This window comes from Tauraco erythrolophus, chromosome Z, assembly GCF_009769465.1.
Source record: "Tauraco erythrolophus isolate bTauEry1 chromosome Z, bTauEry1.pri, whole genome shotgun sequence".
Taxonomy (NCBI): domain Eukaryota; kingdom Metazoa; phylum Chordata; class Aves; order Musophagiformes; family Musophagidae; genus Tauraco; species Tauraco erythrolophus.
The window spans coordinates 57,401,391-57,408,939 of NC_141496.1; positions in this window are offsets into that span (position 1 = coordinate 57,401,391).

Here is a 7,549-nt window from a genome sequence, read left to right on the forward strand (position 1 = left end):
TCTGGTTTACACTTGAGTAAAAATATTGAAAATCAAAATTATCTTGGACAATTAAAAGAAATGGTCTTTAAGAACGTGGCAGAAGACAAAAGGATGAATGTAGGCATGAATAAATGACTACGCAATTATATGAAACAGGTTCAGCACTGACAAAAAAAAAAAGTTGAGCATGTGTCAAAAACCGTTCTGGAAGGTACAAACAGAGTCTAATCTCCATGACATGTGAAGCAATCCTTTTGCTCCACTCGCTGTTGGTAAAGCCTTGTTTGATAGGCTATGTATTAACAGAGAAACTCCAGAAAATAACAAAAGCAGTATGAAAATCTAGAAAATATGACCCCTGAGAAAGATCAAACGAATTGGGGTTGTTCAGATGGACAGAAATAGATTGAGAACATGTTGTTAACTGACAATTAGTTGTCCTTTTATTAGTGTAATTATGATGATTAGTTTACAATCACTGAAGAAATTGCTGAATGTTTCTACATGTGAGGAATATTCTCAAGCACAAAGAATGCACATGTGCCTCACAAGGCACATGAAGTGGGTTTTTTTGGAGATAGGTGGTAACAAAAGTAATATGAAATACTTTGTCTCAAATGTTACAGAAATGTTAATTGTTATTTATGCTCTTTATTTTTAGTTGTCCAAAATTGGAATGATGACAGTAAAAAGCTGCAGATGTGGGTTTATTATATACATAACTCTGCAAATGAATTTCAGAGTTAGAGCAAAAATATGTGAGTGTCGAGGAGAGGTAGAGATCTGTGTTAGGTTCTTTCCTCACTTTAAGGACTGTGCTGTTAACTTTGTGTAGCCTACGGTAACCTTAAAATTGAACTGAAGGCATTTTTTGTAGCCCTTCAAAGCAGATGTAAATAAAATTTAAGTTCTCACAAAGAAAAAATGATATAAACATCACTTTTTCTAATGAAGCCTTATTTTAAAGAACATAAAAAGCAGGACTGTAGCAAAGGACTGTTTCCAGACTTACAGTTTAATAAGAGATGGTGCAAGAGTGCAAGGAAAATTAACTTTGGTACTGAAAGCACATGCATCCTGATTTATAAAGAGTAAAGCAACACAAATAGTCTTATAAAGTCAGGCTTTATGGCTTATATATTCATGAATTTTGTTTATTCTTTCAATCTGCATTGTGTAGAGAAAGGAAAAAAAAAACCTAAATAATCTTCTCCTCTGTATGGGACAAATAATTTAGATACAAGTATATTAAGCTGGCAGATTGTCTGGTGACCACAATCCTATCTGGAGAAGAAATAATTAAAGTAATATTTTCTTCACAGTGTAATTTCTGCAGCTATTCTTTGACACTAAGCTAAGCACCTACCAAATAAACTGAAATCAAAAGTCTTAGGGGAATCAGCCAACCTCTGAGTACATTCATCTTTAAGCTTATTTCCTCTCTACTTCTCAAATGTCAGTTCTATACAATAAAAATGCTGTGGTAGATTTTAGTTATACAGATTGTAACTAGATGTGTCTCTGGTTCCTCACCAACCCATTCAGTACTAGCACAAATATTGGTGGTTTTCAAATAACAGACAGCACTTGCAATTCCTTTATCAAGTGCTTTCTTATGCCTGAACTCTAACCATATCATTCTCTTTAGTTAATTAATGCATGAACTTCGCCTGAAGTGGAGATTTATGGGAATCACTTCAGACAGGTTTTAGAAAAAAATACTTTCTCATTTGAAATATGACATCAATGAAATACAGTACATCTGCTCAGGATGAAATTAAAACCAAGTATTTCAGCCCCTTGAGACTGAATGGATATGGCAAAATGAGCAAAGGTCTTGATCAAAGCACTGCAGTTAACCTCCATATTTTGCACGATGTGCCGCATGGAACTTTATTAGTAATTTAATGTTAGGTCAACAATAATGTTCTCCTGACTTAAATGGAGTCAGGATTTAATCTTGACTTTTACAATGGATCCAGAGAACTATTTTAATCCCCAACATCCAACTTCTGTTTGACTTTCAAAAGTTTCTTTATTTTCTTCATGCGCCAAAGGAAAGAGCACAAAAACAGATCACTGAGAATAGCTGCTTCTTCGACAGTTCTCTGTTAAAGGTTTGAAGGGAATTAACTGTAGCGAAAGATCACCCAAAATAAAGGAAAGGATATAAGGAATAAAAGTGACTCAAAGCTCCCAAAAGCAGTGACCTACCTTTAAGGAAGATTAAATGTGAGAAGTTTTTCAGAGAATAAACACATATCACAGAAATTCAAATTGTTCTCACACATCCTATCTTGGTTCTTTCAATTCTTACCCTCTAATGGAAGTAGATTAAAAGTTTGATACTACAGACTGTGTGAGTTTGCCGAATGCCTATGGAGGACTCCTTTATATGAAATCTTTGAACAAACACTACATTTAAAGAATTCTGATACTTCAAGTCTAACTGTAAAAGCAAGGGGGAAGAGGAGAAAGGTCAGTTTAATTCAAACTCACACTTCAAAGTCATTTCCATTGAGCTCTGATAGCCTGATTCAACCCCAGCACTCCGATCTCAACCAAAGTGCTTGTACAAAGACATGGACTCAACCTGCTTGGTTCTGCATTTATACAAGCAAACCAAAAGCCAGTCTGTACAGCCAGCTGTCTCCTCTGAAGTACGTAAGGTACCATTACAGGAATGGTAAACGTAGGCTTATTTTTTTCCAGAATGTCCTCACAGAAGTATTACAGAAATATTTGTGCTGTAGATTCCCATAAAGGTGATGAGACAAATGTTAAGTGTTAAACCTACTCCGTCATTGCCTTTACCACTTGAAAACATCAAAATTCTAAAAAAAAGCTCAGAATAGACAAACAATGCCAAGTAGAAGAACAGAGAAAGGTCTTATCATTGCTAAACAGCAAAAAAAAAAATCCTGTTTTTCTGAGACAATCAGAAAAGGAATGTTGTTAAATAGAAATGGAACTTGTTATAAGTATCTTGCTGATGAAAATTTTGAATTTCAGTGAAGCAACTATGTATGAAAATCATATATGCTTTGATTCCAAGACAGATTCAGTAGGGACTAAGGTTGCTACTGTTTGGAGTTCAGCACGTTTCAAAAATCACAATGCATTTTGAGTTCCAACTGAAGAAAAATAATACATTAGCTTCAGATCCATATTTTAATTCATTATGGGCTGACTAGTTAGACAGGACAGATTCAAAACATTTGTTGCTCAGAGCCCATGAATGTCACCAAAGAAACAAATTATAGGCTGAAGATGTGCAGGACCAGAAACATTGTTTTGTTCAACCGTCGCTCAGTCCATTCTTGGAAAAAAGCTAGCAGAATCCTAAGCCCCCCCCCCGCCTCCGCATTCATTTGCCTTGAAAGATTTCTTGAGAAGTCTCATTTTTCACTTTCACACAGCAAAGCGCCTGGTCTTCACAAAGCTGTGTTGCAGAGAGAGGTATTTGGAAAACTATATGCAAAGGAAATCATAAGGCATGAAACCTTAAACTTGGAGGAAATTTACTCTTGGAAAGCATCACTAAACTGCACAAACAATACACTAGTCTCTAGCACACAAGCCCATCAGACAATCCCATGAATGTGTCTTGTACTTAAGGACACTGGAGTGTTTTTAATTCAATCCTTCTTTTCCAAAAACACCATTTTGCCTAAGGATCACAGTCTGGCAAATATCTGCCATGCACCTTAGCATGTCCCAGTCACCTGAACATATTTCGTATTACTATGTGTTCAGGACAGCTCTAGTTTAAATGGACTTTTTCAGGCAAGAATCTCAAATGCTTTGTAGCTATCAGTTCAGCCACATGCTACCCTCAAAGCATACCGGGTACTTAAGACTGTGAACTGCAGGTGGAGAAACACAACAGCACAGAAGTCCTTATGTACCTGAAGCAGCAGAGCTGCTGTGCATGCTGTCCTCTGTGACTGTGACATGGAAGGGAGACCTTAGGAACTGGGACAGGCTACCCTTGATGCTGCTCTAGATCCTGAACAGAACTGAACTTGTCCTAGGACAGCTCTGGAAGGAACAAACCAAGCACATAAAGACACTGGTCTCATCTCTGCTGGGTGCTCTGTTTTCTGTCCTGAGTAAAGAAACTGCACATAGTATTTAGTGAATAACCTTCTTCTGTCTTCTATTAACAGTAACTATTGACAGTGGCTTCTTGCATTAAGTGTTTTTCTGTAAGTTAAATCCCAATTTTGTCAACTGAAGGCATCCATGTTAGTAAATTGAAAGTAGCAATTTTTTGGTCAGACGGGAACAGGAAGGTTTTTCAGTCCTCGAGAACCTTTCCTCTGATGCACCTTCTTCCTGTCAGATACCTAAGGTCGAAATTATGTCAGTACTCTGATTCCAGCCCCTTTCTTGTGGAAATGAGGAATAAACTCAAGTATCTTAATATTCAACAGTGGCAAGAAGTCAAACATGCAAATTACAACTTCAATGAAAACTGAAGAATTACCTATTTGCTTCTGTAAGCTTTAAAAAACACATGAATAGAAGCAGAATATAAATAATCAGAGATGATTGATAGAGCATGCAGGAGCTTTTTGTTCCAGTCAGTTGTTTCATGGACAAAAAAAGTACAAATCCTGTCACTGATGGCTTTCCTCTTCAGCATCACTTGAAACTGTGATTATCTTGTTGGTACTGCACTCGGTACTATTCTTTTTTGCTCTGCAAGATTATAAACAGAATAAACCTTCAAAGGAAATACTTCCTCTAATCATTTACAATGGTAAGTTGTGCAACCAGATGCTTTGCACTTCATACAGTGCTGTACTCACTGGCACTTTTCTCACTAATTCTCTGCTAATGCAGTCTTGACTTCATGGTTTCTAAGACACAAAAAGTGTATCTCTGTAAGCAGTTTCAGTCTTCTTACAGAAATCTTTTCATAAAAAATCCTCTTTTGACAGAGGTGTAATTAATTAACACAAGGCCATGTAGGAAAGTTTTCCATGTAAAAAAAAATGTGAGTTCTTGGATCCAGAAAGTGTAAAACTTAAATTTCCTTGTTACACATACCGTTTGAACTCATGGTAGCACATACCTGTTATCACTTTCTGAAATCAGTGGAAATATAACAGCAACAATAAAGAAGTGTGGCCAATATTCCTGCCACTCCCAAAAGAAAGGTCCTCAAGAAGCTCTGGAGTTTGCCAACTATCTTTACTTTCCTCACAACAAAACGTGGTGAAAGAGTCTTCCTTCAAACTACTCTCAGTTGACCTTTCTGGACCCCTGCAAAACCACAGTCTGGGGTCTTGGCTACTGTATAGTGCACTGTGTGTACACATAGACACATAAATATGCACACATTCAGTGAATCTAGACACAGACCTAGTTGTGATATCACATTTAAATACTCCTATTTGATGGCTACAAGACCACTGGACGAAATTAACGATTTTTCCTAAACTGCCAGACTTGTCAACAGATTTTCTATGCCTAACCACTGTTATCATAATTAACACTCAATTAATTACACCAGCGCAAAAGGGATCTTAGTTAAGAATGAGATGGCATTATTTCAGATACATATCAAACAAGTAATAGCAGGAGCTTGCAAGAGATTTCAGAGCAAGTTACTGAGGAATGATGTAAAAAAAAAAGTACGCTCATTCAATATGGATGATAAATAAAAAAGCTAAGCAAAATTCATAAAAAAACCCAGCAGTCTTATCCTGCTTTTCACCTGGTCAATATTACATGCAATAACAGCCAGACATAAAAGAAAAGTAGTATTTAAGGAGAGATTTTAAAGATTATTTTTTAGAAGATTTTTAGAATTTTGATAAGCATTCCAGCTTCTTCACTGAAATTCAGACAAACAAAAATCCAACACAATCATTTCTAATAATATACAGAGGGGAACAGGGAATGAATGGTAATGGATACTATAGGAAACTATATTTGTATCTGGTGTGATGTGAATGAGAAAACCTCACCACACAAACTTGGAAGGATTTTGAGAAAATTTAGAAACAGATGAAAATATTACCCATCTGTCTGACTGTTGTAGATATCACTGCCTCAGCACCACTGTTAGGAAGGTTTTAAGCTGGTTTGTGAAACAAGTGTTGGTCACTACCTGGATTTCAGTTTACACCAGTGTAAAAAAAGGTAACTTGTGACCTTCCCTATAATCCATTTAGATGAACCACGGATCTGTACTACTGGCACGTGCAGGCATTTTGGAAGCAGTCATTAAAGAATTGTTTTTACAAGGCTATCAGGCGTGCACAGCACAAACAGAAAGTGACCTGAGAAACTAACTTCCCCCTTGCAAACGGTAGCACACACTGATTTTCACAATTAGCATTTCATCAATCGAGGCATGCACTGCCCAGCACCAAGGAAACAGCATGCTGGCTACATGTCAGACTGATGGTCTTCTGACAAAACGTGTGTCTCAAAACTGTGCTTGTTCAGTAGACACAAGAAGATCCAGATGTCAAGTCACATATCAAAAAATTGTTGTGTAAACAGCTGTCAAGCAAGAGAATTTTTGCTTAAATAGAAAAGCCCAAGAGTACATAGAGGCTCTTCTTTCAGCTCTCTTATGTTACTGTGAGCGGAGTCAGATTTAAGGGTGTGTGAAGTAAACAGTCATCTACCTTTGACAGTAAAGCAAATTTGGAAATGGTAAGAGCCAAAAATTCTACAAAAATATTAGTTTCCTGTTAAAAAGAAGAAATTTACAGATTGCTCAATGCAATTCACTTTGTGCTTTATCATTGCACAGGGAAGTCAATTGTAAAAAAACCCGAAAATACTTTTGCCTGTCAATGTTGAAGCAAAGAGGTATGCAGATTTTATTCCAATGTTAAAACAGTTTAAAAGCACAGAAAAGTTCTCTGAAAGATATTTGAATTTAAATCACTGTATAAAATGGCTGGATTCAATGTCTGCCAAGGCAGAACTTAAGTATACTAGCTTTATGATCACTTATGCAATGATGAGGAAGAAATCAGTTGGGAAAATAATGAAGTATCACCTAGATCTCATGCTAGGGATCAGCTTAGAGCTGAGTTTCATTTTTTTTCCGGAAAGTATCTCTAGAGGTGAACCTGCTGTCATAAGCAGCACTGGAAACTATGTGTTTTAAGAAAATGTTAGGTATTATAGGTAGAATGTAGATTTTGATTTTACACAATACAAGTGTCTTGTCAGAAAGCTGCAGTTAACAATGCCACTAATCCAGGGAGAGAAAATAAAAAGTTTTGCCAAAATACTAACATAAGGCCTAAAAGAATTTGGAGTCAGCAGATCAAAAGCCTTTAATAATTTCCGATTACTGTTGATTTTTATGGAAAAATAGAATAAATGATGGCATGACTCATTTCTTTCTTTGAGTGAATACTCATGGGTCTCCTCCCCACCCTGGTTCTTTACTGGCAATCAGGCACCCAGCTCCACTTCTCAGAAAGCACCAGCCTTACATCCAGCTACTACCTTCAATTTCTTCCTCTTACCATCTTTTGGTAGCAAGAGACAATCATTAAAGATGTAATAGAAGAAAGCAGGATGTCCTACA